The sequence below is a fragment of the Leuresthes tenuis genome, unplaced genomic scaffold (genome assembly GCF_036924035.1).
Source record: "Leuresthes tenuis unplaced genomic scaffold, fLeuTen1.0.hap1 SCAF_18, whole genome shotgun sequence".
NCBI classification, from domain to species: Eukaryota; Metazoa; Chordata; class Actinopteri; order Atheriniformes; family Atherinopsidae; genus Leuresthes; species Leuresthes tenuis.
Genome location: NW_027325372.1, coordinates 29,683,266 through 29,700,334, shown reverse-complemented (window position 1 = coordinate 29,700,334; position 17,069 = coordinate 29,683,266). Strand labels below are relative to the sequence as shown.

General features: G+C 42.4%; 3 non-coding genes and 1 pseudogene across 3 annotated transcripts; all 4 read left to right on the top strand.

Moving 5' to 3' along the window:
• Positions 1-518: 518 nt before the first annotated feature.
• Positions 519-706, top strand: LOC140275974 (U2 spliceosomal RNA). The gene has a single exon (XR_011908671.1). It is a non-coding gene; the product is annotated as a U2 spliceosomal RNA (small nuclear RNA).
• Positions 707-11,976: 11,270 nt separating this feature from the next.
• On the top strand, positions 11,977-12,105 carry LOC140276261 (U2 spliceosomal RNA; annotated as a pseudogene).
• Positions 12,106-12,517: 412 nt separating this feature from the next.
• On the top strand, positions 12,518-12,631 carry LOC140275871 (U5 spliceosomal RNA). The gene has a single exon (XR_011908579.1). It is a non-coding gene; the product is annotated as a U5 spliceosomal RNA (small nuclear RNA).
• A 298-nt stretch (positions 12,632-12,929) lies between these two features.
• Positions 12,930-13,117, top strand: LOC140276158 (U2 spliceosomal RNA). The gene has a single exon (XR_011908838.1). It is a non-coding gene; the product is annotated as a U2 spliceosomal RNA (small nuclear RNA).
• Positions 13,118-17,069: the final 3,952 nt, after the last annotated feature.

Sequence of the window (17,069 nt, the reverse complement as noted above, 5' to 3'; positions counted from 1 at the left end):
TTTTTTGGAAGGTCCAGAGCTCGGCCGTAACCCTTCTGTCTGTTTGGACTCTCACATACATTCGGTTAATCATAGAAAAACGAGAACAAAACTTTTTAGCCCCTTATATTCATAAAACAGACATGGTGCAGTTATTTCCAATCTAGAAAATAAGAGTAATCACCACTATTTCTATAAATTCTGGATATTCTAACAATCTGAATATTTTTTAAATGTTCGATGAAGCCCTTTGCTGTTCTGTTTAGAGACTCAGCTGATCATAAACCAAGTTTTGCTCTTGAACCAAGCTTCTAAACCTTTTTCATTTCTCAGTTAGTATTCACTTTAAAACTAATATTTGTTTGGATTTCATTATTTCTGTATTGTGTAGATTTCATTGAACTAAATTAATGTTAAGGGAAATGATTCTGCTCAGTGACAACAGAGGTTTTTACCAAATGGTCTGAAATATTTCCACGTGCACAAGCAGATGCACATTGTGCCAGGAACGGCCCTCGGACGTGAACCAGTTGACAGATATCGCTTCTCGGCCTTTTGGCTAAGATCAAGTGTAGTATCTGTACTTATCAGTTTAATATGTGATATGTCTATGCAAGGACTACATATTAAATGGATTTTTATCAATAGGAGTTGAAAAAGGAGCTTGCTCCGTTCACTCCAAGCATCGACCCGGTACTGCAGTGCCGCTGGGAACGGTGCGCTCTCCTCTGCTCTTGTGAAAAAGCAAACAGCGGTGCAGGATGGAAGTTTCTTTTAGTCTGCTGAGAAAAGAGAGTGAATGCGAAGTAGACTTTAACACGGCTCTGGGAGCGAGCCGAGTGCGGGCTAACCAGGAGAATTGCTTGAAAGAAACGCAACACCGAATGAGCTGTCAGAACAAAGCCTCAATACGGTGTTCCTGTGGTGTTTTTATAAAATGCGGTGAAAAAAAAGGTGTGAATGCCCCATAGAAAACTAAAAGGTGGAGCGGAAGTGTTCGGCTGAGAGAAGGTGTGAATGTCGGACTATATTTGGTGAAAAGCAGGTGAAGCAAGGTCTGAATGCCCAACCTTACATCATCAAAAGCGAGATCAGAGGTTTTTGGCTGCAAGAAGGCCATAGTTTGCCAAAAGCGGGTAAGGTGCGAATGACCGACTAAATATCAACAAAAGTGGGGGCGGAGGTCTTCGGATGCAAGTGGGTGTGAATATCCCACCATACAAGTATGGTGGAGAGGAAGCTGTGAATGGCCGACCATAGTTTGCAAAAAGCGGGTGAGAAAAGGTGCGAATGTCCAACCATACATGATCAAAACAGGGAGCGGAGGTGTTTGGCTGCGACAAGGTGTGAATGTCCACCCATAATTAATGAAAAGCGGGCAACAAGTAGGTTCGAATGCCCAACCATACATCAACAAAAGCAGGAGTGGATGTGTTTGGCTACAAGAAGGTTTGAATGTCCGAGCATAGTTTGTAAAAAGCGGGTAAGAAAAGGTGCGAATGCCCGACAAAGTATGATCAAAAGAGGGAGTGGAGGTTTTCGGCTACAAGAAGCTGTTAATGGCCGACCATAGTTTGCAAAAAGCGGGTGAGAAAAGGTGCGAATGTCCAACCATACATGATCAAAACAGGGAGCGGAGGTGTTTGGCTGCGACAAGGTGTGAATGTCCACCCATAATTAATGAAAAGCGGGCAACAAGTAGGTTCGAATGCCCAACCATACATCATCAAAAGCAGGAGTGGATGTGTTCGGCTACAAGAAGGTTTGAATGTCCGAGCATAGTTTGTAAAAAGCGGGTAAGAAAAGGTGCGAATGCCCGAACATACACCATCAAAAGAGGGAGCGGAAGTGTTCCGCTGTAAGACGGTGTGAATGTCCGACCATAGTTGGTAAAAAGCGGGCAAGAAAAGGTTCGAATATCCAACCAAACATAATCAAAAGTGGGAACAGAGCTGTTCGACTGCAAGTAGGTGTGAATGTCCACCCATAATTCCTGAAAAATGGGTAAGAAAAGGTGCGAATGCCCAACCATACATCATCAAAAGTAGAAGTGGTTGTGTTCTGCTACAAGAAGGTTTGAATGTCCGACCAGAGTTTGTAAAAAGCGGGTAAGAAAAAGTTCGAATTCCCGAACATACACCATCAAAAGCGGGAGCGGAGGTGTTTCGCTGCAAGAAGGTGTGAATGTCCGTGCATAGTTTGTAAAAAGTGGGTAAGAAAAGGTTCGAAAACCAAAATATACACCATCAAAAACGGAAGCCGAGGTGTTCGGCTGCAAGTAGGTGTGAATGTCAGGCCATAATTACTCAAAAACGGGTAAGAAAAGGTAGTATTGCCAGACCATAAATGATCAAATCAGGGAGCGGAGGTGTTCCGCTGTAAGAAGGTGTGAATGTCCGACCATAATTGGTAAAAAGCGGGTAAGAAAAGGTTAAAATACCCGACTGTACACAATCAATAGCGGGAGCGGAGTTGTTTGGCTACTAAAAGGTGTGAAAGTCCAACCATACATCATCCAAAGCAGGACTGGATGTGTTCGGGTAAGAAAAGGTGCGAATGCCCGACAATGGGTAAGTATTGCCTTACCTTTTCTAACACATTTTTCAGCAATTATTGTCGGTCATTCACACCTTTCTCATCAGCTTTTTGCAAATTATGATCTGACATTCACACCTACTTGCAGCCGAACACCTCGGCTTCCGCTTTTGATGGTGTATATTTTGGCATTCGAACCTTTTCTTACCCGCTTTTTACAAACCATGGTCGGACTTTCACACCTTATTTTAGCCGAACAACTCCGCTCCCGCTATTGATTGTGTAGAGTCGGGTATTTTAACCTTTTCTTACCCGCTTTTTACCAACTATGGTCGGACATTCACACCTTCAACAAGCCCTTCAATGTCCACAATTTTGGCGTCACGAACAGGATCCCTCGACTGGTGTCTCTGGACCGGACCGCAGTGCATGGCCAGCCTGGACTGAAGTAGCTGTTCCAGCCTCATACCTCCAAGGCCTTTTCTGAGAGAGAGGACTGGCAGGTCCTTTTCCTGAATACCAGCGCTGGGATCAGTTTTTAAATATGATAGCCTGAGACGATAGGACTGCTTTTTAGTTTTTATTTGAATAAAAGAGGGTTTCCCGGTTGTGTCATTAGTGAGACAGAGATTTCATGGGTAAGTGAAACTTTTGAAGCAGTCCGAAGAAGTGTGAAGTACTCCGAAGAAGTGTGAGTACAGATTAAGGTCCTCATTGGAGACGTCCTTTGAGTGAAGGAATGTATTTCCCCATTCCAAGTCTGAGAATGGGAAACAGTAGGTCTCAGACTTTTGACCCTACCGGGGGACCTAAGCATGTTGAAATGAAAAAGAAATATGGTCCAGAGGTTTTCCACCTGAAGGTTCTTTTAGTATGTTAGAAATAAGAAAATTAGAAGAAAAGTTTTGCAAATATGAGAAAGAGATGAAGCAAAAAAAAGAAAATTAAGTTTAAATAAGAAGTAAGAAAGGTATAGAATGTTGGAAAAAATAAAGTGTATTAAGAGAAAGAAAGGAAAATGTTAAACAAATGCCATGACGGAATGATGATAATAATTTAGTATATGGACGAAAAGATAATTCAGCTCTGATTAAGACTGAATCTTCTTTTAAACCACCACCATATTCCACTGATAACATTTTTTCTCCTTCTGCACCTCTTTACCCCACCCTGAGCGCTTTCGCTGTGCCAGATCCAGACCTGGACTCCTGCCCTCCACGACGCCTGCAACAACAACAGCCAGCCCTGCCACAAGCCTCTGGCTCTCGGGAAGAAGGGACTTCTTCCATCCTCCCTCGGGAAGAAATTCCATCATCCTCACAACATCAGTTACATAGGTCTGATGATGAGGAAAAGGAAGACGTTTGGTTCTCCAGCGTACCTGCCCAAGAACTTTTAACGCAAGTGACAAAAATCCTTTACCCACAATCTGGACTTCAGAGATCTAAACGTGAGAAAAAACAAAACCAGATTCAAACCATGCCTATGGTTAAAGTTGCAGTTCCCACTGGACCATTACTGGTTTATCGACCCTGGACTGAGACTGACATCATGGAAGCATAACAATGCTTACCAGATCCAGAGATTTCTGGACCCCATTTTGCTGATGAGTTGCGAGATTTCTGCGCACAATTCTGCCCGACCGGGGTTGAATTGCGTCGCATATTGGCAAAAAAGTTCAAACTGACCGACCTCTGCAAAATAGAGGCCAGTATGCTACAACTGGATTTGCGACCTACCAACAGTGAACAAGGACATAATGATAACGCTCAATATGAAGCAGCCATCCAAAGACTGTGTCAAGCCATCACCACTCAATTTCCAACCAAAATCAATATGTCCCACATTTACACCTGCAAACAGAAACCCGGTGAAGGGACTGATGATTTTGTACACCGCATCCTTGAGGAAGTCAGCAAGCACAGCGGTCATCAGAGACCAAGGGATTTGGGTAATGAATCAGGACCATGGGAGAGTATTGCATGCAATGCAATAATTAAAGGCCTCATGCCAGATGCCGCCACTGAAGTAAAGAACATTTACGTGGGATGGTGTGAGGGTCCTCGTTTGGCTGACGTTCGCCGATATGCTCGCCATGCTCAGAACCAAGTTGAGAAGCGTAAGATATAGGACAAGTGTGAAAAGGAGCTGCATTTGGCAGCCATGACCATGTATTACGCAGTTGGTGTAAACAGAGGACGAGGCCGAAGTCGAAGACGTGGACGTGTGGGAGAGGAGGTCGAAATGGGCCACGCCAGAGCTATGATCCGAATATTTGTTTTTACTGTGGCTGTGTCCACAGCTGAAAAATGATGAAATTGGGCAAAAGGCTGACTGAGGGTGGGAGGCAGGTTCTGGACGTCACGCGGCAGCGGAGCCTCCACTAATGGGTGATAGCACAAACACACTCACACATTTTTCCTGCTCTGTGTAGTGAAGAAACGCTTGCCGACTGTGATTCACGTAGTAAAGTTTTGCATGCTATTTCCGTCCTAGAGCAAAGATATTTCTCTCAGAATATAGGAACTTATGTTCATCAGTAGTGACGTCAGGGGAGTTTGATTGTCCTCCAAAGTTAAGTGGAAACCACGTTTACTCTATGTCTGCATCAGGCCAGGTTGTGAAGGAGAAAATGACATCACCCATTGCGTGTGTCACTCCCGATGGGCTCTCCTTCAAACACTCATTTTTGTTATCAGAGTTGTGTCCCATTAACCTGATGGGCTGTGATCTCATGTGTAAATTAGGCATTATTTTAACTTCTACACCAGAGGGTGTTAACGTTATGTTACAGCCTGACAAAGTTTTCACAGCAGTGCAGTTTGATTAATCTGCACTTACATATGCTTATGAGTGGAAACTTCCCAGCTCTCCTTTTTCAAAACAACTAGTGGAAGAAGCAAAAGCGTTAGTTTCACCCCTTTCTGATTTCATGCAACCTGCTGATTTGCACTGCACATCACACATTTCTTTGGGGCCTGACAATGACTATGAGAAGAAGTGAAAAAATATGTGCGCCTACTTTATTGGCTGTGTCGCTCACTCCAGACCAATTCGATTTTTTTAATGTTTGTGGTACTCGCCCTCACATTTCCTTGGCCAAACCTACACACTGGCATTGACAAGGTGTGGGAGAGTTTGTTGCTACATGTCAGAAAGAAACAGATTGGACCGTTTCACCTGCTGATCCAAATTTGATGTTTTCTGAACAATTGTCAGCATACAAAAAAACATTTTTGAGTACAATGCATTGTCAAAGAACTGTGGAATTAATTCCTACCACAGAATCACATTTTGAAGCATGTTTTTAATCTGAAAAAGATTTGTCTTCGATACCCATGTTGGCTGAAGTGCCCAATGATCTTTGGGCGAAGAGCAAATATGATGTGGGGTTGTTTATTGTTGAAACTAGATTAGAAGTAGATAAATATGAAGGACAAAGCAGTTTGAGCTTGGTTTGAGAGAAGGAATTAATTTTATTGCAAAATCCGAATTCATGCATAACTCGTCAAATAGATAGTGATGTGTCGTTCGTGAGCGATTCGTTCGATATGAACAAATTTTTTATATGACTCGGGAGTAACGAGTTGTCTCAGTGAGTGATTCGTTCATTTTCATGCAGTACCCTTCCTCACCACATGGCAGGCGGCAGCTTCATAAGCTCAGTCAGCAGGACAGGAAACAGTATTGATTCGTTCATGACTCAACTCCTCGACTGACGGGTCCTCGCACAGAAAACAGTATTGATTAGTTTACGACTCAACTCCTTGGGTCTTCGTTCATTTGTCACGTTTTAAATTCTACGTTTCATTTGACAGGCTGAAGAGCAGTAGGCACAACAGTTCGTTCACAAACCGGATCATTAATCTCATAGACTATTCTACCATCAACAACTTGGAAACCACAATCGACTCTCTAGATGCAGAAAAAGCATTTAATGGAGTGAGCTGGAAATTTTTATTCGCAGCATAAAACAAATTCGGGTTTGGGTCACACTTCATCAACTGGATAAGGATATTATATAGCTCCCCAAATGCAAGTGTCAGGACAAATGATCAAACTTCTCCAAGCTTCAGTCTGCAGAGAGGTACAAGACAGGGTTGGTCACTTTCTCCCTCACTTTTTGCTATTTTCATCAAACCTTTAGCAGCTGCTATCAGATAAGATAGAAATATTAAAGGCATCCAACCCCAAAATATTGCGCATAAAATAAGTCTTTATGCTGATGATGTATTATTTTTCCTTCAGAACTCAGAGACGTCTCTCACTCACACGATCACACTCATAAATAAATTCTCGGCACTTTGTGACTACTCTATCAACTGGTCTAAGACCACAGTTCTGCCCATTAACTGTAGGGTCCAGAATATACCTGCGATCACTTTACAGTCAGGTAATATTAGATATTTAAGCATAAACATTTCCTCCAGAATCTCAGAGCTAACAAAGCTAAATTATGTGCAATTATTAAAGAGAGTAGAGGACGATCTCTCTCGTTGGAAGTCCTTACCTATATCACTTATGGGGAGAGTTACAACCATTAAAATGATGACACTACCAAAAGTTAACTATTTGTTCTCAATGATCCCCATAAAACCATCTGCTACTTGGTTTAAGTCACTAGATTCATGCATCTCCAAATTTCTGTGGAAAAACAAACCACCACGTATTAGTTTAAAAACCCTACAGAAGACCAAGGACAGTGGTGGATTAGATTTACCTCATTTTCAGCACTATTCCTTAGCCAATAGGTTAGAATATATATCAAAATGGTTTAAACCTTGTTTGTTGTCACAGTTCCCAGAGACGTTGTAATCGTTGAGGATTCTATATTCACCCCCTCATTAGAGGCACGTGTTGCAGATTGATGACACTGAATCTTCTTCTCTGTTCATTGCTGGCATCATTCCCAGCATCGTAAGTGTTCGTGGCATTGTTAGCCTCTTCTTCTGGATCTTGATATCGAGCATCCTTTTGTATTTCTGGTTTGTAAGTCCTCTCTCTTCGTTCACCGGAGTCTTCGTCTCTTTGTCCTTGAGTTTGGGGATTTTTTCTTCTTTTGATGCCTTGACACAGTGTGACAGGTGATACCACGTGGGAGATCCTTTAACTTGGACTGCTGTCCCTGTGCTGCGAAATGGCTGTGCTGCTCAAATGGTCTCTCCTTCATCATATACACAGTTATTTATACATCACCTTCCACCATGAAGCGTTGTCCCTTTTTGTTTCTCTCTTTGTTCTTAAAATGCTGTTATGCATGTCTAAACCAATCCATTAAACTAGATCATTTTGGCAGTAAAGCGATCTACAATGTGCTTGGTCGCAAAGCTGCTCATCTGTGGTAAACAGCTCTTCAGAAAGGCATTCTTCAATTGATTTCACTAATTTTATATAATAATTTTGTGATTTCCTACAAAACTACACTTCTTCTCCCATCTGTCTGAGTATTTAATATTGTCTGGGTCCCGTTAAAACATGTATTTTTCCCATCTAATTCCTTGTTTGCTTTAAAACAAGTATTCCCCATTTTCTATCCCTTCAGTAGCCAACCAGTTTGTATGGAGTACACTGGAGCAACTTGACTGATCAGTAAAACACTGCTTTTGTTGTCACCGCAAGGCTTCCCCCGTCGGTTGTTTCACTGAGACACTACTGAGTAACTACAACTCAACACAGTTTATACACATAACATTCATATACATACTAACAAACAAACAAACAATAACTTATCGCAATTTTCTCATCTCTGTTTGAACGTACACCCAGGTAAATATTCCTGTAGTCTTCTCATACCGACTATGGACCCATTCATTGTTTAACTTCACTGTTTTGCAAATCCTAATTGAATATTACACATTGACATTGAACTTTACTGGATAAGCAGGTCTTCATTGCATTCAGCAGCCTATATGTGAGCATTTATGTGTAAGCTGTTCTTCTTTGCATTTATCAGCAGCAAGCAATTCTTCACTGCACATGCATATGCAAATAGTAAAACAATTCCAATGTGTTAGCGAAACCTTCTATATCACAGTGGTTTCTAAGGTCTATTTTAAGTTCTTTGCCATCAGTGAGATGACATTGTTTACAAAGTGTGTCAAATTATCACTGAAGATCTTTTCAGGAATTTCAAATCTAGAAATGAGTTATTTTACCCGTGATTTTGCTACTGAGAGTGCATCTGCTTGTGCACGTGGAAATATTTCAGACCATTTGGTAAAAACCTCTGTTGTCACTGAGCAGAATCGTTTCCCTTAACATTAATTTAGTTCAATGAAATCTACAAAATAATGAAATAATGAAATCCAAACAAATATGTTGAAAAAGATACACTGGCTTAGGGAATTATCTTCGTTTTGGTCTTAGATTGCCCTGTGGAATGTATTTTGCACATATTTGACCTGCTAGACAAAACTTTATTCATTTATTTATTCTAAAAAAAAATTTTAATAATTAGTAAAACCATATGCTGTAAAAACCTGGTTCATTATTGCTTCCATCCCTCCTGTTGAGACATGACATGGTCCGTGGCTCAATACTGCAGCATATTTAAACAAATTCTTTGGCAGTATGGTTTTCCTTCCGGTCATTCATACGAGTCTATTGTAGATGGCAATTGAATAACATCTAATAATGCTAAAATATTTGTAGTTTATACATTTAGCTGTGGATGTCAACATACCTGTTTTTCCAATGCTGTGTTAACACATGTACAGTTGAGAAGGCATACTGACTGTCAGTGTAAACGTTAACAACCTTTTTGTTATTTAATTTACAAGCTTCAGTTAAAGCTACCAATTCGACTGCTTGAACAGAGTAATTTTTTGGTAGTGGTTGTTTTAAGAAAACTTCAGTTTCTGTTACTACTGCAAATCCTGTAGCATTTGTGCCATCAGGGTTTTTTTCCTTGATCTGTTGAATAAATATAGTTATTTCTGCATTTTCATAACGTATATCAGTTAAGTCTGGCCTGGGTAAAACACTGATGGTTATTTCTGACATGCAATCATGAGGCTTTCCATCTGTGGGGTAGGTAGCAGTGTGGATGGATTAAGTGTAGCACATCTCTCGACAACAAGGTGTGGCTGTGAAAGAAGAACTGTTATGTAGGAGAGATGTCTGGTAAAGATATTTTGTTAAGTAACCATATCACAGCCACTGCATGAGGTACCTTAAGTGTTAATGGATGAAATAACACCATTATTGTTGATGCCTGCACTGCCAATGACTTCTGGCCATTGATTCAAAAGTACGATCTCGTCCCTTTTTCCCCCTTTCAGTGGACACTGGCCCCTAATTACCGCAATTCAGCAGGGCGTCTTTCATTAGAAGTACTGGACTCCCCCGTGCACGGTTTCAGCTCCGACCCTGGAAAGTGGAAAAAACGTTGAGATCTGGTTTGAGGACCCAATTGTTGAGAAAAGTCTCTCAATGAGACTCAGAGTTGCTGGAGTCAGTTAATGCAAAGGTTTAATCTTGCAGCAAGTTCAAGAATGTGTGTGTGTATGGGTGTATGTGTGCGAACGTGTGTGAGTTTGTGTGTGTGAGAGTTTAAAGAACCTGTTATCCACAGACAGGCATTAACTAGTATGGCACGGGTCCAGCCTGTCTCATCTTTTTTGGAAGGTCCAGCGCTCGGCCGTAACCCTTCTGTCTTTTTGGACTCTCACATACATTCGGTTAATCATAGAAAAATGAGAACAAAACTTTTTAGCCCCTTAAATTCATAAAACAGACATGGTGCAGTTATTTCCATTCTAGAAAATAAGAGTAATCACCACCATTCCTATAAATTCTGGATATTCTAACAATCTGAATCTTTTTTAAATGTTCGATGAAGCCCTTTGCTGTTCTGTTTAGAGACTCAGCTGATCATAAACCAAGTTTTGCTCTTGAACCAAGCTTCTAAACTCTTCACCTTTTTCATTTCTCAGTTAGTATTCACTTTAAAACTGATTAAAAGAAAAATTAAATGAATGCCTATCAACAAATGTGGGATCTAAACTCTAGTGCTTCCTCTAAAATAATTTCCTTTCTCAATTCAGAAATGTGTGTGTGTAAGTCCCAACACCCGTGATATCAAAACGGCTTTCTTTTCTCTCTTTTCTCTACACTCTGCACTGTGAGCACACACAACAAATCAGAAAGGCTTTTTTCTCTCTTTTCTACGTTATGGACTGTGGGGACACAAAACCGCTCTCTCTTTTTTTTTTTTTGATTGTGTGCCAGGGCGTTGTCTCACGTATTAGATTATGCTTAAGATACGAATGGGTTTATCAGTCACATCAGAATCCATACATACTGATCCTCCCGTAATAAAATGGTCGGATCTTATCAAACACACTTTGTTTCTTGTGACAAGTCAGCGAAACAACGTATACACGTCAAGACACTGAATCAAGTTTGCCACAAGAACTCATAAGTTTGGCAGTATTGCTCTGCCGTCAGCAATCATACACCCATTTTATTTTCATGAGATATGTGCAGGCACCTGTTCATCTACTGTTCTATCACTATGAATTAGTTTATCTATTATCAATAAGGATACTTCTACAACTACTATCAAAGTATGTCCGGACTTCTTATGTTGTCATTTGCTATATATGAATAAGTGGGTTGCTACTGAAAAGCATTAAGCATGTCACACAGCCCAAACATATAACATTTCAGGACACACCACACAGTTAACAACCACAGTGAAGCGTGTCAAAGCCCAAACATGTAACATTCAACAGGACACTTACACAACACATTCAAATCAAACAGTCAGACAACATACAAGAACCTATACCCCAGCCGGCATTGCTCCCTGCCTATTTTCCTACAACTCACTATGTGTGCGCACACCTTTATTCACAAACTCTTCAACTTATACTCTTTTACCGAAGCTGCTACAGCTCGATTGGCCAAATACCCTTAGATCCTATTTCGGTGAATTTGACATCTGCCTTGCATGTAACAGATTAGCGGTTTAGCAGTTTTAATTTAGTTTGAGTGAAGGAATTCATTTTATAGCAAAATCCGAAATCGTGAAGAACTCATGGAAGTAAGCTTATTCTCGGATTCCTGAATCTTTAGATTTGCTCTTTCTTTTACTGCAAAGTACAACGTTGAGCAGCACTAATGAGTTGTTTCTATTTTTGGCAGGCTTTACCTTTGCGGATGAGCCCTTTCTGTCTGTGCAAAAGAAATCTTGTTACTGTGCAGAGTGACTTCTCTGAGTAGAGTCGCCTTACTTGTTGCGACTGTGCCGATGTTCGAAGCTGGAGTGCAAAGTTGTTGCTTGAATGGTGCTCGTTGGAGCGTGCGGTAGTGTAAAGTTATACCATTTAAAAGGGCTGAAGAGTGCTCAGTGCAGCGGGTGGGCGGAGGTGCAAAGTGACACTATGGCCATAAAAAGAACACCGCTACAAGTGCGCATTGTGCCAGGAAGGGCCCTCGGACGTGAACCAGTGGACAGTTATCGCTTCTCGGCCTTTTGGCTAAGATCAAGTGTAGTATCTGTTCTTATAAGTTTAATGTCTGAGCTTGCTCCGTTCACTCCAAGCATCGACCCGGAACTGCAGTGCCGCTGGGAACGGTGCGCTCTCCTCTGCTCTTGTGAAAAAGCAAACAGCGGTGCAGGATGGAAGTTTCAGGGAGCCCAAGATGAAACTTTCTTTTAATCTGCTGAGAAAAGAGAGTGAATGCGAAGCAGACTTTAACACGGCTCTGGGAGCGAGCCGAGTGCGGGCTAACCGGGAGAATTGCTTGAAAGAAACGCGACACCGAATGAGCGGTCAGAACAAAGCCTCAATACGGTGTTCCCGTGTTGTTTTGTGGCTGCCTTGTCTTTTGCACAGAGTAAAAGACAAGGCAGCCATCGAATAGGGCCCGATTGTTCCTACTTGGTCAGCCGAGGAGCAAGGGGGGGGAGCAAGCGTCTCAACCAAGCAAAGCTCACCATGGGGAAGGTGGCTATGCCAACTAGCCTGATGCCCTGCTCCCGCAGTGATGGATAATCGTACTCTGGTTTCTCTTCATAACGTACAAGTCCTTCGCCTTTTACTAAAGACTTCTGTGGAGAGCAGCACTAATGAATTGTTTCTATTTTTGGCAGGCTTTACCTTTGGGGGTGAAGCCCTTTCTGTCTGTGCAAAAGAAATCTTGTTACTGTGCGGAGTGACTTCGCTGAGTAGAGTCGCCTTACTTGTTGCGACTGTGCCGATGTTCAAAGCTGGAGTCCAAAGTTGTTGCTTGAATGGTGCTCGCTGGAGCGTGCGGTAGTGTAAAGTTATACCATTTAAAAGGGCTGAAGAGTGCTCAGTGCAGCGGGTGGGCGGAGGTGCAAAGTGACACTATGGCCATAAAAAGAACACCGCTACAAGTGCGCATTGTGCCAGGAAGGGCCCTCGGACGTGAACCAGTGGACAGATATCGCTTATCGGCCTTTTGGCTAAGATCAAGTGTAGTATCTGTACTTATCAGTTTAATATGTGATATATCTATGCAAGGACTACATATTAAATGGATTTGTATCAATAGGAGTTGAAAAAGGAGCTTGCTCCGTTCACTCCAAGCATCGACCCGGTACTGCAGTGCCGCTGGGAACGGTGCGCTCTCCTCTGCTCTTGTGAAAAAGCAAACAGTGGTACAGGATGGAAGTTTCAGGGAGCCCAAGATGAAACTTTCTTTTAATCTGCTGAGAAAAGAGAGTGAATGCGAAGCAGACTTTAACACGGCTCTGGGAGCGAGCCGAGTGCGGGCTAACCAGGAGAATTGCTTGAAAGAAACGCGACACCGAATGAGCGTTCAGAACAAAGCCTCAATACGGTGTTCCTGTGGTGTTTTTATAAAATGCGGTGAAAAAAAAGGTGGGAATGCCCCATAGAAAACTAAAAGGTGGAGCGGAAGTGTTCGGCTGCAAGAAGGTGTGAATGTCCGACTATATTTGGTGAAAAGCAGGTGAAGCAAGGTCTGAATGCCCAACCTTACATCATCAAAAGCGAGATCAGAGGTTTTTGACTGCAAGAAGGCCATAGTTTGCCAAAAGCGGGTAAGGTGCGAATGACCGACTAAATATCAACAAAAGTGGGGGCGGAGGTCTTCGGATGCAAGTGGGTGTGAATATCCCACCATACAAGTATGGTGGAGAGGAAGCTGTGAATGGCCGACCATGGTTTGCAAAAAGCGGGTGAGAAAAGGTTCGAATGTCCAACCATACATGATCAAAACAGGGAGCGGAGGTGTTTGGCTGCGACAAGGTGTGGATGTCCACCCATAATTAATGAAAAGCGGGCCACACGTAGGTTCGAATGCCCAACCATACATCATCAAAAGCAGGAGTGGATGTGTTCGGCTACAAGAAGGTTTGAATGTCCGAGCATAGTTTGTAAAAAGCGGGTAAGAAAAGGTTCGAATGCCCGAACATACACCATCAAAAGAGGTAGCGGAGGTGTTCCGCTGTAAGACGGTGTGAATGTCCGACCATAGTTGGTAAAAAGTGGGTATGAAAAGGTTCGAATGCCCAAATTCGGCTGTGTTCGGCTGCAAAAAGGTGTGAATGTTTGACTAAAGTTTGTAAAAAGCGGGTAAGACAAGGTGCGAATGCCTGACAATGTATGATCAAAAGCGGGAGCGGAGATGTTCAGCTGCAAGAAGGTCTAAATGTCCATCATTAATTGCTAGAAAACATGAAAGAAAATTTTCGATAATCAATCCGCACATGATCATAAGTGGGAGAGGAGGTGTTCAGCTGCAAGAAGGTGTGAATGTCCTACCATAATTGCTGAAAAATGTGTTAGAAACGGTAAGAATGCCGGACCATACATCATCAAAAGCTAGAGAGGTGGTATTCGGCTGGAAGTAGGTGTGAATGTCTGACTAAAGTTCAAATATATTAACAAAAGCGGGAGGAGAGGTCTTCGGATGAGTGGTTGACAATTTCCAACCATAATCTATAAAATGCGGTGAAAAAAAAGGTGTGATAGAAACCTAAAAGGTGGAGCAGAAGTGTTCGGCTGCAAGAAGGTGTGAATGTCCGTCTATAGTTGGTGAAAAGTAGGAAAAGCAAGGTCTGAATGCCCAATCTTACATCATCAAAAGCGAGATCAGAGGTGTTTGGCTGCAAGAAAACGGGTAAGGTGTGAATGACCGACTAAATATCAACAAAAGTGGGGGCGGAGGTCTTCGGATGCAAGTGGGTGTGAATATCCCACCATGCAAGTATGGTGGAGAGGAAGCTGTGAATGTCCGACCATGGTTTGTAAAACGCGGGTAAGACAAGGTGCGAATGCCCGACAATGTATGATCAAAAGAGGGAGTGGAGGTGGTCGGCTGCAAGGTCTGAATTTCCAACCATAATTTGTAAACACCGTTGAAGAAAAGCCTCGAAAGCCCGACTATACACCATCAAAAGCGGGAGTAGAGGTGTTCAGCTGCAAGAAGGTCTGAATGTCCACCAATAATTACTGAAAAATGGGTAAGAAAAGGTGTGAATGCCCAACTATACATCATCAAAAGCAGAAGTGGATGTGTTCGGCCACAAGAAGGTTTGAATGTCCGACCATAGTTTGTAAAAGGCGGGTAAGAAAAGGTTTGAATGCCCGAACATACACAATCAAAAGAGGGAGCGGAGGTGTTTCGCTGCAAGAAGGTGTGAATGTCCGAGCATAGTTTGTAAAAAGTGGGTAAGAAAAGGTTCGAATGCCAGAACATACACCATCAAAAGAGGGAGCGGAGGTGTTCCGCTGTAAGAAGGTGTGAATGTCCGACCATGGTTTGTAAAAAGCGAGTAAGAAAAGGTTCGAATGCAAAAATATACACCATCAAAAGCGTAAGCCGAGGTGTTCGGCTGCAAGTAGGTGTGAATGTCAGATCATAATTTGCAAAAAGCTGATGAGAAAGGTGTGAATGACCGACAATAATTGCTGAAAAATGTGTTAGAAAAGGTAAGAATGCCGGACCATTCATCATCAAAAGCGGGAGAAGAGGTGTTCGGCTGCAAGAAGGTGTGAATGTCCGACCATAATTGGTAAAAAGCGGGTAAGAAAAGGTTAAAATACCCGACTCTACACAATCAATAGCGGGAGCGGAGTTGTTAGGCTACTAAAAGGTGTGAAAGGCCAACCATGGTTTGTAAAAAGCGGGTAAGAAAAGGTGCGAATGCACAATGTATGATCAAAAGAGGGAGCGGAGGTTTTCGGCTGCAAGAAGGTCTAAATGTCCAACCATAATTTGTAAAAACCGGGGCAGAAAAGGCTCGGAAGCCCGACTATACACCATCAAAAGAGGGAGCGGAGGTTTTCGGCGGCAAGAAGGTCTAAATGTCCAACCATAATTTGTAAAAACCGGGGAAGAAAAGGCTCGGAAGCCCGACTATACACCATCAAAAGCGGGAGCGGAGGTGTTCAGCTGCAAGAAGGTCTGAATGTCCATCAATAATTGCTAGAAAACATGAAAAAAAAATTTCGAATATCCAACCGCACATGATCATAAGTGGGAGAGGAGGTTTTCAGCTGCAAGAAGGTGTGAATGTCCACCCATAATTCCTCAAAAATGGGTAAAAAAAAAAGGTGCGAATGCCCAAATATATATCATCAAAAGCAGGACTGGATGTGTTCGGCTACAAGAAGTTTTGAATGTCCGAGCATAGTTTGTAAAAAGTGGGTAAGAAAAGGTTCAAATGCCCGAAAATACACCATCAAAAGAGGGAGCGGAGGTGTTCCGCCATAAGAAGGTGTGAATGTCCGACTGTAGTTGGTAAAAAGTGGGTAAGAAAAGGTTAAAATACCCGACTGTACACAATCAATAGCGGGAGAGAATGTGTTCGGCTACAAGAAGGTGTGAAAGTCCGACCATGTTTTGTAAATAGCGGGTAAGAAAAGGTGCGAATGCCCGACAATGTATGATAAAAAGTGGGAGCGGAGGTTTTCGGCTAAAAGAAGGTCTGAATGTCCAACCATAATTTTTAAAAACCGGGGAAGAAAAGGCTCAAAGGCCCGACTATACACCATCAAAAGCGGGAGCAGAGGGGTTCAGCTGCAAGAAGGTCTGAATGTCCATCAATAATTGCTAGAAAACATGAAAGAAAATTTTCGAATATCAAACCGCACATGATCATAAGTGGGAGCGGAGGTGTTCAGCTGCAAGAAGGTGTGAATGTCCACCCATAATTCCTCAAAAATGGGTAAAAAAAAAGGTGCGAATGCCCAACCATACATCATCAAAAGCAGGACTGGATGTGTTCGGCTACAAGAAGGTTTGAATGTCCGAGCACAGTTTGTAAAAAGCGGGTAAGAAAAGGTTTGAATGCCCGAACATACACCATCAAAAGAGGGAGCGGAGGTGTTCCGCCATAAGAAGGTGTGAATGTCCGACCGTAGTTGGTAAAAAGTGGGTAAGAAAAGGTTAAAATACCCAACTGTACACAATCAATAGCGGGAAGGGATGTGTTCGGCTACAAGAAGGTGTGAAAGTCCAACCATGTTTTGTAAAAAGTGATTAAGAAAAGGTGCGAATGCCCGACAATGTATGATCAAAAGAGGGAGCAGAGGGGTTCAGCTGCAAGAAGGTCT